Raw genomic sequence first — 24,208 nt, 5'->3', positions numbered from 1 at the left:
TCACTGTCTTTGGCAGGGTGGGAATGGGGCACGGATGAGAACCAATTTGGAGCTCAGACACTTGCCATACACACCGGTCTAGTTTCCCCAACCATTCTTTGGAAAAGACCCCACCAGGTACCCCCTTCCCCAAGGCAGAAACCTGCTGCTACCTGAATCCTCGGGTTCCTGCATCCCTACATCCTTCCTGTTGTCTTGAGCCCCTCCTTTCTGGGCTCCATGGGGCAAAGAGCAACCCTGGCTTAGCACAACTCGTTGAACAGAGAAACCTGCTGGCATTGTTGCCCATTTTCAAACCCAATTTGATGGCATTTTCACTGCGGTAGGCCAAATAAAGGTTCCCCAAAGATGTCCACATCCAATTCTCCAAAGCCTATAAACATGTGAGGTTATATAGTAAGGTAGAATTAAGATTGCAGATGGAATTAAGATGGCTAATCAGCTGAATGTAACGTGAGATTACACTGGATTATCCTGGCCAGTGCAATGCAAGGCTACTTTAAAAGTGGAAAAGGCAAGCAGAAGAGTCAGTGTTACATTGAAATATCATGAGAAAGACTCCACAGGTGGACAAGCTGTTGCTGGTTTTGAAGATGGAAGGAAGCCAGAAGCCAAGGATTGCAGGTGGACCCCAGAAGCTGGGAAAGGCAAGGAGACAGATTCTTCCTAGAAGCTCTTGGAAGAATGAAGCCCTTCTATCACTTTTATATCAGACTAGTGAGACCCTTGGCCTATTTCCAACCTTCAAGATTATTAAAAAGAAAACCCATTTTATTGTTCTTTTTAAGCCAGCAAGATTGTGGTAATTTGTACAGCAGCCGTGGGAATCAAATTCACTCACCATCCTGATGAAGTCCATTCCCCTTGACTTTCTTTAATTGGGCTTTGGCCCCTGGGGGGATCAATTTGGGGACTCATTTCTCACGACTAAAACTATCCTCTCCAGCAAGTGCTTTCTCTCTGTTTTCTACAGAAGAGATTTATTTATTTATTTATTTCTATGGCAGCAGGTGTGGCATATAGAAGTTCCCAGTCTAGGGGTAGATCAGAAGTGCAGCTACCGGCCTATGCCACAGCCAGAGCAACGCCAGATCCAAGCCACCTCTGTGAACTACACCACAGCTCAAGGCAACACCAGATCCTTAAACCACAGAGCGAGTTCATTTATGCTGAGCCACCCTGGGAACTCCAGAAGAGAGATTTTGTAATCATCCTTAAGGTTCATCTTAAGTCCCTGTTTCCTGAAAATCACTAATGTCCACCAGGATGAAAATTGAAACTTTTGCTGTGAGTGGGGCCAAAAAAAGGGTGGGAGAGAACCTTATTCTTAACATGAATTTTCATATATTTTTATATCAGCTTTTATTCATTATTTGATATTTATTATAACTGTACAATATTTAGCTGATAGGGAAAAATCTAGGGATGATTTTATATTATATCAGACACAACAGATGTTAATATTCCGAGGAAAGTCTTTTACTGAGCTTTAAATGACTTAACTGGATTGTGGATTATGTTTTCTTTGTTCCACAGTATACTCTCTTGGGTGAATGCCAGGTTTGAAGAAGGGAGTCTGAGTTCTGCTGGGATCTGTGGGTGGGTGTGTGAATCTCTTTGCCTCCCTAAACTGTTGCTTCTTTTTCTTAAAGTTTCTGGCACTTTCATTCATTCAACAAATGCATATGATATCTACTTTGTCCTAGGCATTGTAGATATAGTACAATCAATATAGAAAGAAATCTCTGTTCTTGTGGAGGTTACATATACTTGCAGTTTCACTCGTATTAAATTTGTTATTTAAAAATTTACAGATTTATTCAAAATCATACCAGCACAATCTTAGCTGGTAATTCTGAACATAGTGAAATCTTGATTCCAAGAAACTTACTGACAGAGGACTGAATCTACTAATAGCCGATAGATTATACTGTGAGATTTTGATATAACCGTTGGACAAATTATTGTTAATTTAATTTAAAGAACAGACACTATGACTCATTAGCATTTATTCAACTGAGGAAGGCCCCATTTTAAGCTCTTTATGTGTATTAGCTCACGAAGATATTGGACAGTATGGACTATTACCAAAATAAAGTAATACCTTCATGTAACAGGTGAGGAGACCATCTCAGATAAGTTGTTTCATCTTTAAAGTCAGAGAGCAAAATAAAAGATTAAAACATTAAAGGGATGCTGACTTATGTCTGTCTGACTGCTAAGCAATTTTTACTTCATCCTAAAATGGATTCCAGTCTAAGATTCTGATGGCCAAGTTTCATTCCCCTATATCTCCACTCGCACCTGTGTAACCTTGACTTGCCCTTGAAATCTAAATCTCAGAACCAAATAACTCTCAAGTGTTAAGGCCAAGATACAGATGCAGCTGTGCTAATTCATCATACCTGCAATTCTGCCCCTAACCCCCCCTCACCTCCTACATACATATGCATGTGAACTTTCACACTAGCATATTCCTTGCCTATGCAACATGCATGATCTACTCGTCTTCCCTCTTATTAATCACCATGGACACAGACCTGTTTTTGTCTATCAAGCTTAACTTGGCTATTTTATTTTAATTTGCAGTTCCGTAATGACGTATGATGTTGAATATATTTTCATATGCTTATTTGCCATCTGTATATCTTTTTTGGTCAGTTATCTGCTCAGATAATTGCCTGTGTTTCAGTGGGGTTGATTGTTTTATTATTTTTAAAATTTAAGAGTTCTTTGTCTATTTTGGATACCAGTTTTCTAAGAGATGTCTGTTTTGCAAAACTTTTCTTCTCAATCTCCATTTGCCTTTTCATTCTATTCACAGAGTATTTTGCCAAGAAAGTTTATCTTTAATGAAGTCCAACTTAGCAATATTTTCTTTCATGGATCACACTTTTGGCATTATAAATACAGAGTCCTTGCCAAACATAAAGTTACCTAGATCTTTGACTATGTTGTCTTCTAGGAGTTTTATACTTTTGCCTTTTACATATGGCTGTTATCCATTTTAAGTTAATATTAGTGAAAGATGCAAGATATATGTCTAGATTCATTTTCTTTTGCATGTAAATGACCATCATTCTAGCACCACTTGTTAAAATGATTATCATATCTCCATTGAATTAGCTTTGTTCTGTTATCAGCATCCAGTTGACTATATTTATGTGGGTCTATTTCTGCCCTCTCTCTTTTGTTGAATTGATCTATTTGTCTATTTGTCTTTTTTGCCAGTTCCACAGTCTGGAGTACTGTAATTTTATGGAGAGTACTGAATTTGGGTGATGTCAGTCCTCTGATGGTCTTCTCCAGTATTTGCTATTCTTGGTCTTTTGCCTTTCAATATAAACTTTAGAATCAGTTTGCTGATATCCACAAGATAGCTTGCAGAGATTTTCATTGGGAAACCTGTAAGTTGTGAAGAACTGACATCTTGACAATATTGAGTCTTCCTATCCTTGCACATGAAATATCTCCACATTTATTCAGATCTTCTTTGATTTCTTTCATCAATGTTTTGTAGTTTTTCTCATATAGTTATTGTACGTATTTTGTTAGGTTTATATCTAAATAGTTCACTTTTCATGCTAATGTAAATAGTATTGTGTTTTTAATTCCAAATTCCATTTTTTCAATGCAGGTATATACGAAAAAAATGAATTTTGTATATTAACCTTGTGTCCTGCAACATTGCTATAATTGCTTATTAGTTCCAGGGTTTTTTGTTGATTCTTTGGGATTCCTACAGATACAATCATGTCATCTGTGAACAATTAGAGTTTTAATTCTTCCTTTCCCAATTGTATACTTTTATTTATTTTTATTCTCTTACTGAAATAGCTATAACTTCCTGGAGTACCTGTCGTGGCACAGCAGAAATGAATCCGACTAGGAACCATGAGGTTGTGAGTTCAATCCCTGGCCTCCATCAGTGGGTTAAGGATCTCGCGTTGCAGTGAGCTGTGGTGTAGGTCACAGATGTGGCTTGGATCCTGCATTGCTGTGGCTGGCAGCTGTAGCTCCTATTAGACCCCTAGCCTTAAAAAGCCAAAAAAAAAAAAAAAAAAAAAAAAAAAGAAAAAAAGAAAAGGTTTTAACTTCCAATGTGATATTAAACAGTAATGATGAGTGGGAACATTTTCTCCTTGTTCCTAGTCTTAGCAGAAAAGCATATATTTGTTTAGCTTTGTGATAGTAACTGTTGGTTTTTTGTAGATGTTCGTTATTAAGTTTAAGGAGTTCTCTATTCTTAGTTTTCTCAGTTTTTATCACGAATGGGTGTTGAATTTTGCCAACTGCTTTTTATGCTCTAAACGATCATATGTATACATGGAATAAATTCCACTAGGTTGTGGTGTATAATTCTTGTTATACATTGTTGGGTTTTACTGGCTAATATTTTGTGACAATTTTTATATCTATGTGCATGAAAGATAGTGGAAAGCAGTTTTTCCTTTTGGTAATGTATTTGCTTGGTTTGGGTACTAGGGTAATGCTTTTCTCATGGAGTTTAGGTGGGAATTATTCCCGCAACTTCTGTTTTCTTTGAGAGATTATATAAAATTGGTACATTTCTTCATTAAATGTTTGATATAATTCACCAGTGAACTTGTATGAGCCTCCTTTTTTCTCTTTTGGAACGTTAAACATTGTTTCAATCTCTTTAATAGTTATCAATGTATGCAGATTACCTATTTATCCTTCTGTTAGTTTTGGTAGATTGCGTCTTTCAAGAAATTATAATTCTTCTAGGTTATCAATGTTTTAAACAAAGTTTTAACTTTATACTATTCCTTTATTTAAATGTCCATGAGAACATTTCTAGTATTAGTGATTTGTGTCTTTTCTCCCTTTGCTTAGTTAAGTTAGCTATAGGCATATACATTTTGTTAATCTTTCAAAGAACCAACTTTTGGTTTTATTGAATTTCTCTACTGATTTCCTGTTTTCTTTCTTTCTTTTCTTTTCTTTTTTTTTTTTCTGTCTTTTTAGGGCTGCACCCGTTGCATATGGAGGTTCCCAGGCTAGGGGTCTAATAGGAGCTACAGCTGCCAGCCACAGCCACAGCCATAGCAATGCAGGATCCAAGCCACATCTGCGACCTACACCACAGCTCACTACAATGCCATATCCTTAACCCACTGAGCAAGGCCAGGGATCAAAACCATGTCCTGGAGTTCCCGTTGTGGCACAGTGGTTAACGAATCCGACTAGGAACCATGAGGTTTCGGGTTCGATCCCTGGCCTTGCTCAGTGGGTTAACGATCAGGAATTACCGTGAGCTGTGGTGTAGGTTGCAGACGTGGCTTGGATCCCACGTTGCTGTGGCTCTGGCGTAAGCTGGCAGCTACAGCTCTGATTCGACCCCTAGCCTGGGAACCTCCATATGCCGTGGGAGCGGCCCAAGAAATGGCAAAAAGACAAAAACAAACAAACAAACAACAACAACAACAACAAAAAAAAACCATGTCCTCATGAATGCTAGTTGGGTTGGTTAACCGCTTAGCCCTGACGGGAACTCTTGATTTCCTGTTTTCAAGGTCATTGGTTTCTACTCTAATTTTAAAAATCTCTTTTCTTCTGCTTACTTTGGATTTAATTTGCTTTTCTTTCTCTAGTGGCTAAGGTGGATGCTTCAATTATTAATTTTAAGATTGTTTTTAATGCTATTAATTTCCCTCTAAACATCCCACAACTTTGATAAGTTTTCATAATTTTTTCAGAATATTTAAATATTCCTCTTGAGAATTCTTTGACCCATGTGCTATTTAGAAATGTGTTGGTTATCTCCAAGTGTTTTAGTGTTCCCAGTTATTTTTCTGTAATTGATGTTAAGTTTAATTCCATTGTGATCTGAGCATGATTTGAATGATATCTATTCTTTTAAATTTTTTAAGGTATATTTTACATCCCAGGATGTAGTCTATCTTGGTGAATGTTCCATGTAAGCTTAAGAAAAATATGTATTCTGCTGTTTTGGATAAAGTATTTTATAAATATTAGATACCATTGATTTATGGTGCTATTCAAATCAAGTTTGTTTTTAATGATTTCCGACCTGCTAAGTCTGTCGATTACTGATAGGATGTGTTGAAATCTCTAACCATAATAGTGGATTTGTCTTTTTTCCTTGCAATTCTATCAGTTTTTCCCCCATGTATTTCTGCATTTTTTGGTCAGGTGTATACACATTAAGAATTGTTATGTGTTATTTGAGAAGCTTATGAGTATATAATGCCAACTTTCCCCTGGTAATGTTCCACACTTTGCATCCTGCTTTATCTGAAATTAATAGAGCTATTCCAGCTTTCATTTGTTTAATGTTAGCATGGTATTTCTTTCTCCATCCCTTTATTTATTTATTTATTTATTTATTTATTTATTTATTTATTTTATGGCCACACCTGTGGCACATGGGAGTTCCCAGGCCAGGGATTGAATCTGAACCACAGCTGCAACCAACGCCACAACTGGAGCTACACTGAATCCTTTAACTCACTGCACTGGGGGCTGGGGATTAAATCTGCACCTCTGCAGTGACCTGAGCTGCTACAATCAGATTTTTAGCCTGCTACACCACAGTGGCAACTCCTAATCCCTTTATTTTTAATCTATTTGTGTCTTTATATTTATTTAAAAAATTTTCTTTTGTCTTTTTAAGGCCACACCCGTGGCACTGCATGGAGGTTCCCAGGGTAGGAGTCGAATCGGAGCTGTAGCTGCTGGCCTAAGCCACAGCCACAGCAATGTCAGATCCGAGCCACATCTACGACCTACACCACAGCTCATGGCAACACCATATCCTTTAACCCACTAATCCAGGCCAGGGATTGAACCTGTGTCCTAATGGATACTAGTCAGATTTGTTTCTGCCGAGCCATGACAGGAACTCTGTCTTTAAAGTGGATTTTTTTTTAGACTACATGTACCTGGATCTTATTTATTTAATTCACACTGACAGTCTATCTTTTCATATTGGTATTAGACCATTGATATCCAAGGTGATCATTTATATAGTTAGATAAATACATACCATATTTGTTACTGTTTTCCATATATTGCCCTTGTTGTTTTTCTTTCTTTTTAATCTTTTCCTGCCTTCTCTGTTTTAAGTTGTACATTTTATATGATACAATTTTCTCTCTTCTCTTAGCATATGAATGATATTTCTATTTTTACTTTTTTAGTGGTTGCCCTAGAGTTTGCAATATTCAAGTCTGCTTTCAAATAACACCATACTGTTTCACAGGAAGTGCAAGTATACTTTATAACAGAGTATTTCTAATTCCTTTCTCTGTCCCTTATAACATTCCTGTGATTCACTTCACTTATCTATAAGCAGTAATCACCACATACGGTGTTGATTTTTATTTCAAACAAAATATAATCTGTTAGATTAACTAAGAATAAAAAGATAGAAGACTTCATTTTACCTTCATTTATTCCTTCTCAAACACTGTTCCTTTTTTTTCAATAAACATGAAGATTTCTTTTCTTTTTACAGCTGCACCTGCAGCATATGGAATTTCTCAGGCTAGGAGCTGAATTGGAGCTGCAGCTGGGGCCTACACCACAGCCACAGTAACACCAGATCTGATCCACACCTGCGACTTATGTTGCAGCTTACAGTCAGATCCTTAACTCACTGAGCCAGGCCAGAGATCAAACCGACATCTTCACAAAGACAACATCAGGTACTTAACCTGCTGAGCCACAATGGGAACTTCATGAGTTTTTGATAATATAATTTCCCTTCTCTCTGAATAATTGTGATTAACATACCCTGCAGGACAAGTCTACTGGGTACAAGTTCTTTCAATATTTATTTGTATGAGAGTGTCTTTTAGAAAAAAAAATTTATGGACACACCCAGGGCATATGGAAGTTACCGGGCCAGGGACTGAATCTGAGCCATAGCTGTGGCAATGCCAGATCCTTTAACCTGCTGTGCCAGGCTGGGAATCAAACCTATGTCTCTGCAGCAACCACAGCTGCTGCAGTCAGATTCTTAATCCACTGTACCACTGAGGGAACTCCATTAATTAGAATGTCCTAATTTCTCCTTTACTTTCAAAGAATAGTTTCACTGAATACAGAATTCTAGATTGGTGTTTTATTTTTTTTCCTTCAACACTTTAATTATTTATTCATTTTTGGCTCTGTCCACAGCATGCAGAAATTCCTGGGCCAGGAATTGAACCCACACCACATCAGGGACAATGCCTGATCCTTAACTTGCTGGGCAACCAGAGAATTCTCTTCAACTCTTTAAACATTTCTCTCTGCTCTCCTCTTGCTTGTATGATTTCTGAAGAGAAATCTGATATAATTCTCACCCCTGCTCCTCTATAGGTAATATGGTTGGTCACTCTGGCTTTTTTCAATATTTTATCTTCATCTTTGATATTCTGCCATTTGAATATGATATGCCTAGCTATAGATTTTATGGTTTTTATCCTGCTTCATATTCTCTGAGCTTCCTCTGTCTATGGTTTTAAGTATGCCATTAATTTTGGAAATTTCTCAGCCATCATTACTCTTCTATTATATGTATAACTTTTGCAACTGTCCCATAGTTTGTGGCTAGTCTGTTCAGTCTTTTTCATTCTTTTACCTCTTTGCATTCTCTTTTGTTTTTATTTTATTTTATTTTTGCCTTTTTAGGGCTGCACCCATGGCATATGGAGGTCCCAAGCTAGGGGTCGAATCCGAGCTGTAGCTGCTGGCCTGCACCACAGCCACAGCTACAGCCACATGGGATCCTAGCCACGTCTGTGACCTACACCACAGCTCTCGGGAACACTGGATCCTTAACCCACTGAGTGAGGCCAGGGATCGAACCTATGTCCTCATGGATGCTAGTCAGATTCATTTCCGCTGAGCCATGATGGGAACTCCTGCATTCTCTTTTGGAAATTTCTACTGACATTTCTTTAAGCTCATTGATTCTATTCTTAGCCATGTTCAGTCTATTGAGAAGCCCATCACAAACGTCCTCCTGGAGTTCCTGTCACGGCTGAATGGTTAACAAATCCGACTAGGAACCCTGAGGTTGTGGGTTTGATCCCTAGCCTCACTCAGTGGGTTAAGGATCTGGCACTGCCATGAGCTGTGGTGTAGGTTGCAGACATGGCTCGGATCTGGCATTGCTGTGGCATACATAGGCCAGCGGCTACAGCTCTGATTAGACCCCTAGCCTGGGAACCTCCATATGCCACAGGTGCGGCCCTAGAAAAGACAAAAAAAAAAAAAAAAGTCCTCCAATTCTTTTACACTGTTTTTGATTTCTAGCATTTGATTTTGATTCTTTATTAGGATTTCTAGCTCTGTGTTTATATTACTCATCTGGTTTTTTTTTTTTTTTTCATGTTGTCCACTTTTTCCATTACAGCACTTAGCATATTAACCATAAGTATTTTATTTTATTTTATTTTTTTTGTCTTTTTTTTTGTTGTTGTTGTTGCTATTTCTTGGGCCGCTCCCGCGGCATATGGAGGTTCCCAGGCTAGGGGTTGAATCGGAGCTGTAGCCACCAGCCTACACCAGAGCCACAGCAACGCGGGATCCGAGCCGCGTCTGCAACCTACACCACAGCTCACGGCAATGCCGGATCGTTAACCCACTGAGCAAGGGCAGGGACCGAACCCGCAACCTCATGGTTCCTGGTCGGATTCGTTAACCACTGCGCCACGACGGGAACTCCCCATAAGTATTTTAAATACCCGGTCTGATAATTCCAAAATCTCTGCCACAGCTGAATCTGGTTCTGATACTTGCTCTGTCTCTTCATACTGGTAGGTCAGGGTTTTTTGTTTTGTTTTTGTTTTTAGTATGTCTTGTGATTTTCTGTTAAAAGGTAGGCAATACAATTTAAAGAAACCGGGGTAAATAAGTCTCTAAGGTTTTATGTTCATCTGGCAGGGATTAAACTATGCATGCTGTTTGCTATAGCTGTATGTGTCAGAGGATAAATATTCCTCTGTTGTCCTTGTTTTTGACTCCTCTATTTTCTTTGGGTTTCTTAGAGACTTTTTTAAAAATGGAGTTTCTGTCGTGGCGCAGTGGTTAACGAATCCGACCAGGAACCATGAGGTTGCGGGTTCGGTCCCTGCCCTTGCTCAGTGGGTTAACGATCCAGCGTTGCCGTGAGCTGTGGTGTAGGTTGCAGACGCGGCTTGGATCCCGCGTTGCTGTGGCTCTGGCGTAGGCTGGTGGCTGCAGCTCCGATTCGACCCCTAGCCTGGGAACCTCCATATGCTGCAGGAGCGGCCCAAGAAATAGCAAAAAAAAAAAAAAAAAAAAAAAAAAGACAAAAAAAACCCCAAAAAATAAATAAAAACAGAAATATGACCTTTCTGAGGCTGAGAAGGCATCTTGATATTGTATGTGATACAAATGATGCCCTTACTAGGATTTCACATCTAGCTTTTACGTTAATGTTTTAAAAGGAATGTGCAAACATCACAGAACCATGTTTACCAAATTTTATTCCACTGAACATAAAGGCATCAAGATATTAAGGGGGCATTCCATTTTTAACAAGATCTAATGAAACTGGAAAATGTTGTTATAGAAAACCATGAAATATTTTGGTTTAAATCATGTGTGGTTTCCAAAGGAGACAGGTATGGGGTGGGGGGATGGGCTGGGGGTTTGGGATGGAAAGGCTATAATATTGGGTTGTGATGATCATTGTGCAACTGTAAATGTAATAAAATTCATTGAGGAGTTCCCATCATGGTGCAGTGGTTAACGAATCCGACTAGGTACCATGAGGTTGTGGGTTCAATCCCTGGCCTTGCTCAGTGGGTTAAGGATCTGGCATTGACATGAGCTGTGGTGTAGGTTGCAGACATGGCTCAGAACCCGCGTTGCTGCGGCTCTGGCATAGGCCGGCAGCTAGAGCTCCTCAACCCCTAGCCTGGGAACCTCCATATGCTGTGAGAGCAGCCCAAGAAATGGCAAAAAAATAAAATAAAATAAATAAAAAATAAAATTCATTGAATAAGAAAAAAAGTGTAATCCAATACTTATGACACTGAAGCTAATGATAAGTATTTACAAGCCTTTTTGAAGGTTTCTTGAAAGCAAAAGGCAGAAAGTGCATAATGTGAAAAATTCATATCCATCCCTGTGTGGAAATATGGTTAAAATTATATATGAAAAAGAGTATGGCAACAAATTGAAATGCATTTTGATCAGTAAATAGTGTTTGGAGATGTAGAGCATCACAGCTGAAGATTTGAAGAAAGAAGTTTTAGACCAAATTACGTAGGGAGAGAGCTTTGATATCTATAGCTGGATTAAAGAAATTTCTACATGCCTTGAATTATGCTAGATTTTACTAGTGATATGTATAAATTTTTAAATATATTTTGGATATTAAGCCATTATCAGATATATGCTTTGCAGATATTTTCTCCTGTTGCCTAGGATGCCTTTTCATTTTGCTGATGGTTTTCTTTGCATCAGCTTTTTAGTTTATGTAGTTTATTTTGGCCTTTGTTGCCTTTGATTTTGGAGTCGAATCCAAGAAAATAATTGCCAAGACCAATGTCAAAGAAGTTACTCCTGTATTTTCTTCTGGTAATTTAAAGGTTTCAGGTCTTAAATTTAAGTCTTTAATTCATTTTGATTTGAATTTCATATATGGTGTATGATAGGGGTCCAGTATCATTCTTTTGCATGAAGCTGTCTGGCTTTCACAAAACCATTATTGAAAACACTGTCCTTTACCCATTATATTTTCTTGTCTCTTTTGTCATCAATTAATTGACCATATGTCATGGGTTTGTTTTTGCACTCTTTATTCTGTTCCATTGATTTGTCTGTTTTTATGCCAATGCCATATCTTTTTTTATTATTTTAGCTTTGTAATATAGTCTGAAATCAGGAAATGTGATGTCTCTGGCTTTGTTCTTCATTATCAAGATTGCTCTGGCTATTGGGGGTCTTTTGTGGTTCGATGCAAATTTTTAGATTTTTTTTTGTTTCAGTGAAACATGCCATTGTAATTTTGATCATGATTGCAATTAATCTCTATATTGCTAAAAAAAGGGGCCATAAACACTCAAAAAATGATGTGAAAGAACTATGAATAGATTTTAAAAGAGAATGGATTTTTTTAGGAGTAAAATAAAGCTGAGGGGAGATAAAATGGCTGTAAGTAGTTGGAGGATTATTATAAGCTAGATATACCACTGCTGCTTTATCTCCATAAAGTCAGAAGTTGACATATTGCCGCAAGAGAGAGATGGGTTAGAAGTAGATTGCCTGGTATGAGGCTGTGAAAGAAAAATATTAGCTTATTATGAGAGAGTGTAGCATCTTCAACTTTGGGCACATGATAGGAAAGGCAGAAAAGCATTTAAGGGTGATTTATGTGTCTTGCTTCCTGGAGTTGCCAGGAAGGTGACTCTGAATTTCCTTCTCACTCCAGAATTCTGTGATCTAGTACATCATCCAGGGACCCTATGATGAGGGGTAGAGATTTTTTCTTCCAGAAGGTCTGAGATGTACACTTCCTTCAGATTTAATCTGCTGTTATTATACATGAGACTTATCAATGTGGTTGAAAGGTATTGGGGGAAAGGGAAACATTCAATGATCCTATTACTTGATCTCAGTGTTTCAGTGAGCTTTTGTCACTGGTTTGGAACTTTCACAAGTGCTTCTCAGTTTTTTTTTTTTCTTTTTTAGATGAGACAGGGAGTCTATGGGGGCTAGAATTGTATATTTTCCTCTGGTATGTGACTTCACAAGTGTTCCTTAACCTTTCTTTTCCTTCCCAAGGCAATATAAGAAATGCTAGATGGAGCTGAAATTGAAAAAAAAAGCCTTTCTCAAGGTATGCTCTGGTAGTCGTTTCCCATTCAGAGTCGGCAGTTGTCATGGAGAATGCTCTGAGTGTTCTTCACAATAGTCACTCTTCCCATCCCTCTGCTATATGCATGAGGGAATAGTTATTGACTCTTCACCATGAGAACTGAGTGGTTTTCCTGGAGGTCAAATCCACAAAAGTTCATGTAAGACTGTGATGCACAGAATTTCTACTCCTCTTATGGTCTACTCTTAGCCTCTAGCAATTTACCAAAATTACCATTTAAGTGTTCCTATCAGTTTATGGCTCCAGTGGATTCTATTTCAGGTAAGCAGGTCTCAATTGTGAGTCTGAATTTTTCTGTTTCTCCACATTTTGTGTTGATGGTTTACCCTATGACTTTCGTTCTCTGATGGGTCCAAGAAAAGCCAGGTATTTTCCATTTTTTTGGCCTTTTCTTGTTGTAAGTTTGCGAGTCATGACTTCCAACCTCTATGTGTATTACAGCTAAAACCAAAATTTTGGATAGAATACTTAATTTGTGTTGTTTGAAGATGTGTTGACAGCTATTTTTTCCTCAAGTCTCTGTACACCCTTTAACGCTATTCCTTTTCATTGTTCAAGGACTTACCCAAATTGTGACAACTGGATTAAGTGTTACTGTGCTACCATAAAGGAAGTGACAGAAGGTGATCGTAATTTTTTTTTTGTCTTTTTGCCATTTCTTGGGCCGCTCCCACGGCATATGGAGGTTCCCAGGCTGGGGATCTAATCGGAGCTGTAGCCGCCAGCCTATGCCACAGCCACAGGAACGTGGGGATCCGAGCTGCGTCTGCAACCTACACCACAGCTCATGGCAACGCCGGATCCCTAACCCACTGAGCAAGGCCAGGGATCGAACCCCCAACCTCATCGTTCCTAGTCGGATTCATTAACCACTGAGCCACGACAGGAACTCCTGTAATTTTTTTTTTTACAACTCAGAGTTATTAAACAAAAATTATTTGAACTAGAAAGTCTTCTTCCAAGAGTATGCCATAAGGAAATAGCTAAGGATGTGGGAGCCAACTTAGCTGTAAGTGTATAAGTCCTCTGCTATCCCTGCAACTATGGGATGACTGCAGAGAAAAATACCACATAGGGAGTGCACTGAAAGCATAGATGGAAACAGAAAAACCGAGAGAAATGATCCAGGCAAACAGCAAACATGAACACCTACACAATCTGTAGGTTTTCAAGATCTATTCTCAGTATTCTGGAATTCACCCAGTTGATCATGTGGAGTAGAAAAAGGCAAAAACAATAAGTGGACTGAAATTAAAATACATAAGTGAAATGAACCATCTAGCAACAGGAATTTACTGTAGGAATGTTCATCACAGAATTATAACAGGAAAAAAATAGATATAACCTAAATATATGAGTATAGAAAATTTGTTAATTACAGTAAGCTCAGGAGATGGAATTCTATACCAACAATAAGTGTCTGTTTTAGAAACACCTTGTCAACATTGGGCTTTATCCAACTTTTATTTTTGTCAGTATGATGGGTAAAAAATGGGATACTATTATTTTGATTTGTATTTCTACAATTGTGCAGGAGCATATCAGTCAGGACATAGTACAGATCTAACATCCATGAGGACGCAGGTTCAATCCCTGGCCTTGCTCAGTGGGTTAAGGATCTGGTGTTGCCATGAGCTATGGTGTAGGTCACAGACACAGCTCGGATCTGACATTGTCGTGGCTGTGGTGTAGGCCGGCGGCCGCAGCTCTGATTTGACCCCTAGCCTGCGAACCTCCATATGCCATGGGTGCAGCCCTAAAAAGGAAAAAAATTCCCCCTAATACTGACAAAAATCTTTCTGTTTTGTTTCACTAAGCAAGTTACATGGCCATAACTGTTCAAAAGGAATGAGGAAGTACAAGACTAAGTGTCTAAAAATTAGATAGCAGAAAACCTTGATGAACAGCTCTAATAACTAACAAAGGTCTCAAATCTTGTCATTGAGTTCTGCAAATCCATTTCATTTTCTGTGGACTGAACTATTTATTAACTCCGTTTTCCATTGGGTTATTTATTCCATTGATTTGTACTATTTCTTTGTAAATTCAGAAAACTAGCCCATAGATTGCTATGTATGTTCTAACTAGTGTTTCCAGTATATGTTATCTTTTCACTTGTTTATGGTACTGTACAACAGTTTTATTGAGATACAATCAATTTCCATACAAGTCACCAATTTATAGTATATGTTCAATGGCTTTTAGTACATTCAGAACTGAGAATTCATCGAAATCAATTTTGGAACATTTTCATTAGCCTAAGAATATACCCCGCAGCCCTTAGCTGTCAGGGTCCATTACTCCTACTCCTAAACCAGAAGTAACAACTAACCTGCTTTCTGTTTCTATAAACTGGCCTTTTCTGCACATTTCATATAAATGTGGTCCTTTGTAATTAGCTTCTTTCACTTATCAGTTTTAAAATGTATCAGTGTGTCATTGCTTTTGTTTGTTTGTTTGTTTGTTTTTGTCTTTTTGTCTTTTCCATGGCCGCACTCATGGCATATGGAGGTTCCCAGGCTAGGGGTCTAATTGGAGCTGTAGCTGCCAGTCTACGCCAGAGCCACAGCAACGCAGCATCCAAGCCCTGTCTGGGACCTACACCATGGCTCACAGCAATGCTGGATCCTTAACCCACTGAGCAAGGCCAGGGATCGAACCCGCAACCTCATGCTTCCTAGTCGGATTCATTAACCACTGTGTCATGACAGGAATTCCATATGTCATTGTTTTATTGCTGAAAATTATTCCATTATATAAATATGCCACATTTTATTTACCCATTTATCAGCTGATGGACATTTGGGCTATTTCCATTTATTGGCTAGTATGAGACTGATGCACCACCTACTGTGCTAACAAGGCACCTCACTTATTGGCTATTATAAATAATGCTGCTATGAACATTTGTGTACATTTTGTGTGGACATATGTTTTCATTTCTCTTGGATATATATCTAGGAGTGGAATTGATGAAATATATGGACACCTTTTGAAGAATTACCAGACTGTTTCCCAAAACAACTATACCATTTTACATTCCCACCAACAGTATATAAGGATTCCAATATCTCTATATCCTTGCTCACACTTTTTATTATATGTCTTTTGTATTACAGTCATCCTAGTGGGTGCAAAATGGTACCTAATTGTGTTGTTTTGTTTTGTTTTTGTTTGTTTGTGTTTTTTTTGTCTTTTTGCTATTTCTTTGGGCCGCTCCCGTGGCATATGGAGGTTCCCAGGCTAGGGGTCGAATCGGAGCTGTAGCCCCCGGCCTACGCCAGAGCCACAGCAACGCAGGATCCGAGCTGCGTCTGCAACCTACACCACAGCTCACGGCAATGCCGGATCGTTAACCCACTGAGCAAGGGCAGGGACCGAACCCGCAACCTCATGGTTCCTGGTCGGATTCGTTAACCACTGCGCCACGACGGGAATTCCCTGTTTTGTTTTTGTTTTTGTTTTTTTAATGGCCACACCTGCAGCATATGGAAGGTCCTGGGCCAGGGGCTGAATCTGAGCAACAGCTTCAAACCTACATCACACACCAGATCCTTAACTCACTGTGCCAGGCCAGGATCAAACCCACACCACAGCAGAGACAATGCCAGAGCCTTAATCTACCTCACCATAGCATGAACTCCACCTAATCATGGTTTTGATCTTCCTGATGGCTGATGATGTTGAGCATCTTTTAGTGTCCTTTATTTGCCATTTTTATATCTTTGGAGAAATATCTATCCAGATCCTCTGACCCTTTTATAATTGGAATATTTATCTTTTTATTATTTATTTGTCCTTTTATTACTGAGTGGGAACAGTTCTTTATACATTTTACGTCCATATACAATTTGTAAAACTTTATCCCATTTTATGGCGCAGATTTTCACTTAACTTGATTGTGCCCTTTTTAAGTAAAAAAGATTTTAATTTTGATCATGTCCAGTTTGTATATTTTTCTTTATATTGCTTGTGCTTTTCATGTCATATGTGAGAAACTACTACTTAATCCAAGGTCACATAGGCTTACACCTGTTTTCTTCTAAGAGTTTTATAGTTTTAGCTCTTACATTTAGGTTTGGGTCAATTTCATGTTTTAAAATATGGTGTGAGGTAGGGATCCAAATTCATTCTTTTGCATGTGCCTATCCACTGTGCCAGCATCATTTGCTGAAAAGACAATTCTTACCCCATCGTATGGTCCTCACACCCTTGGCAAAACTCAATAAATATAAAGATTTATTTCTGGACTCACAAATCTATTCCTTATGTCAGTACCACATAGTTCCGATTACTGTATCACTGTAATAAGTATTGAAATCCCACAGTGTGAATCTTCCAAATTTATTCTTTTTAAAGATTGATTTGGCTGTTCTGGATCCCTTGCATTTACATGTAAGTTTTAGGGACAGCTTGTGAATTCCTGGGAAAAAAAGGGAGGCATAATGTAAGGATTACATTGAATCAGTAGATCAATTTGGCCAGTATTGATACTTTAACAATATTGTCTTCCCATCCATGAACATAAGATGTCTTTCCATTTGTGTAATTCTTTAATTTCTTTCAACAATGCTTTGTAGTTTTCAGGGTAGAAATATTATACTTTTTTGGGTCAAACTTATTTCTAAGTTTTTCATTCTTTTTAAGACAATTGTATTTATTTAAAAAATTTATTCTGGGTTTGCTCATTACTACCATATAAAAATACAACTAGGTTTTGTACATTGATACTTTATCATGCACATTTTATGAACTTGTTTATTAGTTTTAATAGTTTTTTTAGTGGATTTCCTAGCATTTTTTTTTCTGTGCTGGCAGCAATGTGGAAATTCTCGGGCTAGGGATCAAACCTGCACCACAGTAGTGACCAGGGCTGCTTCAGTGACAATATCAGATCCTAAACCCACTGCACCATAAGGGAATTATGGACTTTCCAAATAGAAGACTAATTCATCTGCAAATGTTTTGGTATTATGAATGATGTTAACATTATTGGTTGACTCCATCAGTCTTTTAAAATGCACCCATTGATTTCTATTTAACCAACAATGGCATTCTCTCACCAAGAATTTAAATTAAAAAAAAATTCTCCTAGTACTTTTATGTTTCAATATTTGCATTTAAATCTTTGAACTAATTGCAGTTTATTGTGGTGGAATAAATTTTTGTTATTTTTTTCCAAATAGGTTGCCACTTTACCAAATTGTGATAATATATACATGACATTACTTTAATCATGTACAAGTGTATAGCTCAATGGTATTAAATACATTCATGATGTTGTACCATCATCACTATAACTTATACCAAAGCATTTTCCTCATTCCCAACAAAAGCAATATACCCAATAAACAATAACTCCCATTTTTCCTCTCACCTAAGCTCCTGGTAACCACTATTCTACTTTATGTCTCTGTAAATTTGCCTATTCTAGGTGCCTCATGTGACTGGAATTCTACAATAGTTACACTTCTGTGTCTGCCTTATTTCTCTAAGCATAATGTCTTCAAAGTCAATCCATGGTTTGGTACATGTCAAAATTTCATTCTTTCCTATGGCTAGATAAAATTCCATTTCATGTATATACCATATTTTGTGTACACATTCACTCATCAATGGGCTCTTAGGTCATTTCCACACTTTGGCTATTGTGAATAATAATGATAGAAAATTAGTGTACACATATCCGTTAAAGTCACTGCTTTCAATTATTTGGGGTATATAGATAGGTGTGGAATTGCTGGGTCATACAATAGTTCTATGTTTAAACTTGTGAGAAACTGACAAACTGTTTTCCACTGTAGTCACACTATTTTGCCTTCCCACTAGCAATGCACAATAGTTCTAGTTTTTCTACATCCTTGCCAATGCATTTTATTTTACTTTAATAGCTATCCTAGTAGGTGTAAACTGGTATCTAATTGTGGTTTTGATTTGCATTTCACTAATGATTAATGATGCTGAACACTTTTTCATGAGCTTATTGGCCATTTCTATATGTTCTCTGGAGACATGTCTGTTTAAGTCCTTTGCCCACTTTAAAACTTTGCCTATTTTTTTTTTCTCACAGCATGCAGCAGTTTGATGTGGGGTTTCAGTGTCCAGTCCAGGGACTGAACCTGGGCTGTGGCAGAGAAAGCACCAAACCCTAACCACTAGACCACCAGTAGAGTTCTTTATGTATTCTGTATATTAATCATTTTTGTTTTTGCTGCACCTGTGGCATGCGGATATTCCCAGGCCAGGGACTGAAACCGTGCCACAGTTGTAACCAGAGCCGCAGCAGTGACAAAGCCAGATCCTTAACCTGCTAAGGGAGGAAACTTCGGGATATTAATTGCTTTTTATATAATTTCCAATTGTTTTCTCCCATTCAGTAGGCTGTCTGTTCACTTTCTTGCTAGTATCTTTTGATATACAAAAGTTCTTAATTTTGAAAGTCCAATTTATCTATTTTTGTTGTTGCTGATGCCTGTGCAGTTTGGTGCTATATCCATGAAAATGTCATTAAATACAATATCATGAAATTTTCTTAAATGTTTTCTTCTGAGAGTTTTACAGTTTTAGTTCTTAAGTTTAGATCATGTATTAATTTTGAGTTATTTTTTTGTATATGGTGTAAGATGACAGTCCAACTTCATTCTTTTGAATGTATAGGTCCAGTTTCCTGGCACCACTTATTCAAAAGACTGTCCTTTTTCCATGGAAGGGTCTTGGAAACTTTGTGGAAGACCAATTGACTACTGATTTTCTGTTTATATCTGGGCTCTCTATTCTATTCCATTGGTCTATGTGTCTGTCCTTATGTAAGCACTACACTGTTTTAATTGCTGTAGTTTTGTAGTAAGTTTCAAAGTTGTAAAGTGTAAGTTTTCAATTTATTTTTATTTTTCAAGATAGTCATGGCTATTCAAGGCCCCTTCCAATTCTATATGAATTTGAAGATCAGCTTTCCCATTTCTGAAAAAAAAAACAAAAAAGGCTGTTTGAATTTTTTTTTTGTCTTTTTGTTTGTTTTGTTTTTTGTTTTTTTTTGTCCCGCCGCACGTGGAGGTTCCCAGGCTAGGGGTCAAATCAGAGCTGTATCTTCTGGCCTTTGCCACAACCACAGCAATGCCAGATCTGAGCCACATCTGTGACCTACACCACAGCTCATGGCAACGCCAGGGATTGAACTAGCATTCTCATGGATACTACTCAGATTTGTTTCCCCTGAGCCACAATGGGAACTCTGGCTGTTTGAATTTTTATTGCATTGAATCTGTATACCACTTTGGATCTCACTAACATCTTAACAATGTTATGTCTCCCTATCATGAACATAGAATGTTTTTCCATTTATTTAGGTCTTTTTTTTTTTTTCAGGAATGTTTTGTAGCTTTCAAGTCTTTTAGCTCCTTGTTTAGGTTATTACCAAGTATTTAATTATTTTAGATGGTATTGTAAAAGGAATTGCTTTCTTAATTTCCTTTTTTGGATAGTTCATTGCTGCTGTACAGAAACACAACTGATTTCTGAGTGTTGTTTTGTACCCTGCAACTTTGCTCTATTGGATTATTACTTCTAATAGCTTTATTGTGAATTATTTGAGATTTTCTGTATAAAAGATCATATCAACAGGGAATAGAGATAGTTTTACCTCTTCCTTTCCAATCTGTATGTCTTTTTTTTTTCTTCCCTAATAGCTCTGGCCAGAATTTCTAATATGGTGTTGATTAACAGCAATGAAAATGGGCACTCATGTCTTACTCTTGATCTTAGAGGAAAACCTTTCAGACTTTCGTCATTGAGTATGTTTGCTGTGGAATTTTCATAAATACTTCTTATCATGTTGTGAAAATTTCCCTCTATTTCTAGTTTTCTGAGAGTCTTTATTGTGAAAGGGTATTGGACTTTGTCAAATATTTTTCCTGTGTCAATTGAGATGTGCATGCTGTCTTCTTTCATTTATATTAGTGTGATTTAATACATTGATTCATTTTCTTATGTTGAAACACCCTTGAATGACTGGGATAAATCCCATTTGGTTATGCTCAGAAGTTCCTTTAATATGCTATTGGATTTGCTTTTCTAATATTTTGTTGAGAATATTGGCATTATAGCTATAAAAGATGTTAGTTTGTAATTTTATTTTCTTGTGGTACCTTTATCTGGTTTTGGTATCAAGGTAATGCTAGCCTCACAGAAAAAGTTTTAGAAAGTGTTCCCTTATTTTCAGTTATTTTGGAAGAATTCGATAAAGATTGGTGTTAATTATTCATTAAATGCTTGATAGAATTCACTGATGAAGGTATCTGGTCCAGGATTTTCTTTTTTTGGAAGTTTTCAACTACTGATTCCATCTCTTTATTTGTTTTAGGTCTCTTGAGATTTTATTGTGGTAAAAAATACATCCCATAACATTTAACACCTTAACAACTGTACAGTTGAATAGGGTTAAGTATATTTACTTTATTGTGCAACAGATCTCCAGAACTTTTTCATCTTTCACAGCTGAAACTCTATACCCATTAAACAACTCCCATTTTCCCCTCCACCCAGCCCATGGAAACCACTTTTCCACTTTTTGTCATCATGATTTGACTACTTTAGAGACTCATATAGTTGGAATCATGCAGTATTTGTCTTTATGTGACTAATTTCATTTAGCAAAATGTCATTAAGGTTACTTCCATGTTGAAGCATGTGACAGGATTTTCTTTTTAGCACTGAATAAAATCCCATTGTATACATATACACATTTTGTTATTTCATTTATTCTCCAATGGACATTCTGGTTGCTTCTACCTCTTGGCCATAGTGAATAGTGCTGAATCTGTTCAATGGTTCTATCAGTTTGTGTGAGTATGTAATCTTTAGCATTTTCTACATATAAGATGTAATCCAAATTGAATACCTTTTATTTCTTTTTCTTGGCTAACTTCTCTGGCTAGGACTTCCAACACTATGTTGAATGGAAGTGGTGAGTGGGCATATTTGCCTTGTTGCTAATTTTAGAGAAAAAGCTGTTGGGTTTTCACCACTGAATGCAATATTAGCGGTAGGCTTTTCATATATGACCTTTATTCTATTGAGAAAGTTTCCTTCTGTTTCTAGTTTATTGAGTGTTTTTGCCATGAAAAGTGGTTGAATATTTTAAATTTCTTTTACTGCATCAATTGATCTGATCATGTGGTTTTCTTCTTCATTCTGTTAATGTGGTGTATTACATTGATTGATTTTCATGTTGAACCTACCTTGTGTTCTATGAATAAGTCCCAATCAGTTATGGTGTATAATTATTTTAATGTGCTGTGGAATTGTTTTTTTTAGCTTGTTTTCATTTTTGTTTTTTTTAATTTATGTATTACAAAATGAAATGGATTACATTTATAATTGTACGATAATCATCACAACCCAATTTTATAGCCTTTCCATCCCAAACACCCAATGCATCCCCCCACACCCCCACCTGTGTCATTTGGAAACCATAAGTTTTTCTTTTCTTTTTCAGTTGGGATTTCTCTTTTTTCTTTAAAAAAATTTTTTTTTCATCTTTTTGTCTTTTCTAGGGCTGTACCCATGGCATATAGAGGCTCCCAGGCTAGGGGTCTAATTGGAGCTATAGCTGCCAGCCTACACCACAGCCACAGCAACAGCACTGCCAGATCCAAGCCGCATTTGCAACCTACACCACAGCTCATGGCAATGATGGATCCTTAACCTACTGAGCGAGGCCAGGGATTGAACCTGCAACCTCATGATTCCTAGTCAGATTCGTTAACCACTAAGCCAGATGGGAACTCCTTAATTTATTTGTTATTGTTATTTCCAACAAAACTTTCCTTAAAAGACACATGCATGTTCATTGCAGCTCTATTCATAAGAGCCAAGATATGGAAACAACCCAAATGTCCATCAATGGACGATTGGATTAGGAAGATGTGTTATGTATACACAATGGAATACTACTCAGCCATAAAACAGAACGAAATAATGCAATTTGCAGCAACATGGGTGGAACTAGAGACTCTCATACTAAGTGAAATATGTCAGAAAGAGAACAACAAATACCATATGATATCACTCATATCTGGTATCTAATATACAGCACAAATGAACCTTTCCACAGAAAAGAAAATCATGGACTTGGAGAATGGACTCATGGTTGCCTGAGGGCAGGGGGAGGGAGTGGGAGGGAGTGGGAGCTTGGGGTTAATGGATGCAAACTATTGCTTTTGGAATGGATTAATAATGAGATCCTGCTGTGTAGCACTGAGAACTATGTCTATATACTTACAATGGAGCATGACAATGGGAGAAAAAGTTATGTATACATGTATGTGTAACTTGGTCCCCATGCTGTACAGTGGAAAATGAAAGTGAATTGGAATTGGTTTTTATAGTGCTTTGCTGAGGATTTTTGTGTCAACATTTATCAAGAATATTTGATCAATTCTTGAGAATGTTCCATGTGCACATGAGAAGAATGTATATTCTGATTTTTTTGGATGTAATGTCTTGAAAATGTCAATTAAGTCTAACTTTTCTATTGTTTACTTTGGAATCTCTGTTGCTTTACTGTTTTTTGGTCTAGAAGATCTGTCCATTGATAAAAATCAGAATATACGTTCTTATTAAGTGCACAGGAAACATTCTCAAGAATTGATCACATATTGGGGCACAAAGCTAACCTCAACAAATTTAAGAGTATAGAAATTATTTCAAGTGTCATCTGTGACCACAATGGCATGAAATTAGAAATCAACCATAGGAAAAGAAGTGAGAAAAAGCCTACTACATGGAGACTAAACAACATGCTACTAAAAAAACAGTGGGGAGAGAGAGGACAAGATGGCGGAGTAGTAGGAGGACACACTCACCCTCTCCCACAAACACAACAAAAAAAGCACATCTACAGAATAAATGACTCGCACAGAACAGCAACCAGTCGCTGGCAGAGGAACCTAAACTCCAATGACGGCAAGAAGTTCATGACATTACTGGGCAGAACGGGAGAAAAGAGGAGAGTGAGAGAAGGTGAATCCGAGCGGGACGGGCGCTCCCGAAAGGGAACTGCGGAGGAGAAAGGGATCCCGCACCCTGGAAAGTCACCTACCGGGGGAAAGATCAAACAAACCAGAGCAATCTCCAGATGCAGAGAAGAGTGTAGCAGTAAGTTGGAGTACGGAAAAGCCGATCAAGAACCCAACAGACCATCTGAACTACGGGCACAGTCACCAAAAATTGAGACGCCTGGGTGGGGGCTGGGCACCGAATCCTCGGCTCCAGAGGTTAGTCCCTGGGAAACGGCCGGGGGACGCCTGGATGGGGGCTGGGCACCGA

At 37.7% G+C, this 24,208-nt stretch overlaps 1 protein-coding gene across 8 annotated transcripts in view; it reads right to left on the bottom strand.

Annotated features, from left to right (window-relative positions):
- Positions 1-24,208, bottom strand: part of GPRASP2 (G protein-coupled receptor associated sorting protein 2) — an 80,428-nt gene that overhangs the window by 6,175 nt on the left and 50,045 nt on the right. The gene's annotated exons all lie outside the window — the stretch shown is intronic.

Source organism: Sus scrofa, chromosome X (genome assembly GCF_054392235.1).
Source record: "Sus scrofa isolate SSC_HxYL_T2T_F1_AM1 chromosome X, Sscrofa_HxYL_maternal_Yorkshire_Landrace_v2.0, whole genome shotgun sequence".
NCBI classification, from domain to species: domain Eukaryota; kingdom Metazoa; phylum Chordata; class Mammalia; order Artiodactyla; family Suidae; genus Sus; species Sus scrofa.
The sequence above is the reverse complement of the archived record's forward strand: the minus strand, read 5'-3'. Positions and strand labels throughout refer to the sequence as shown.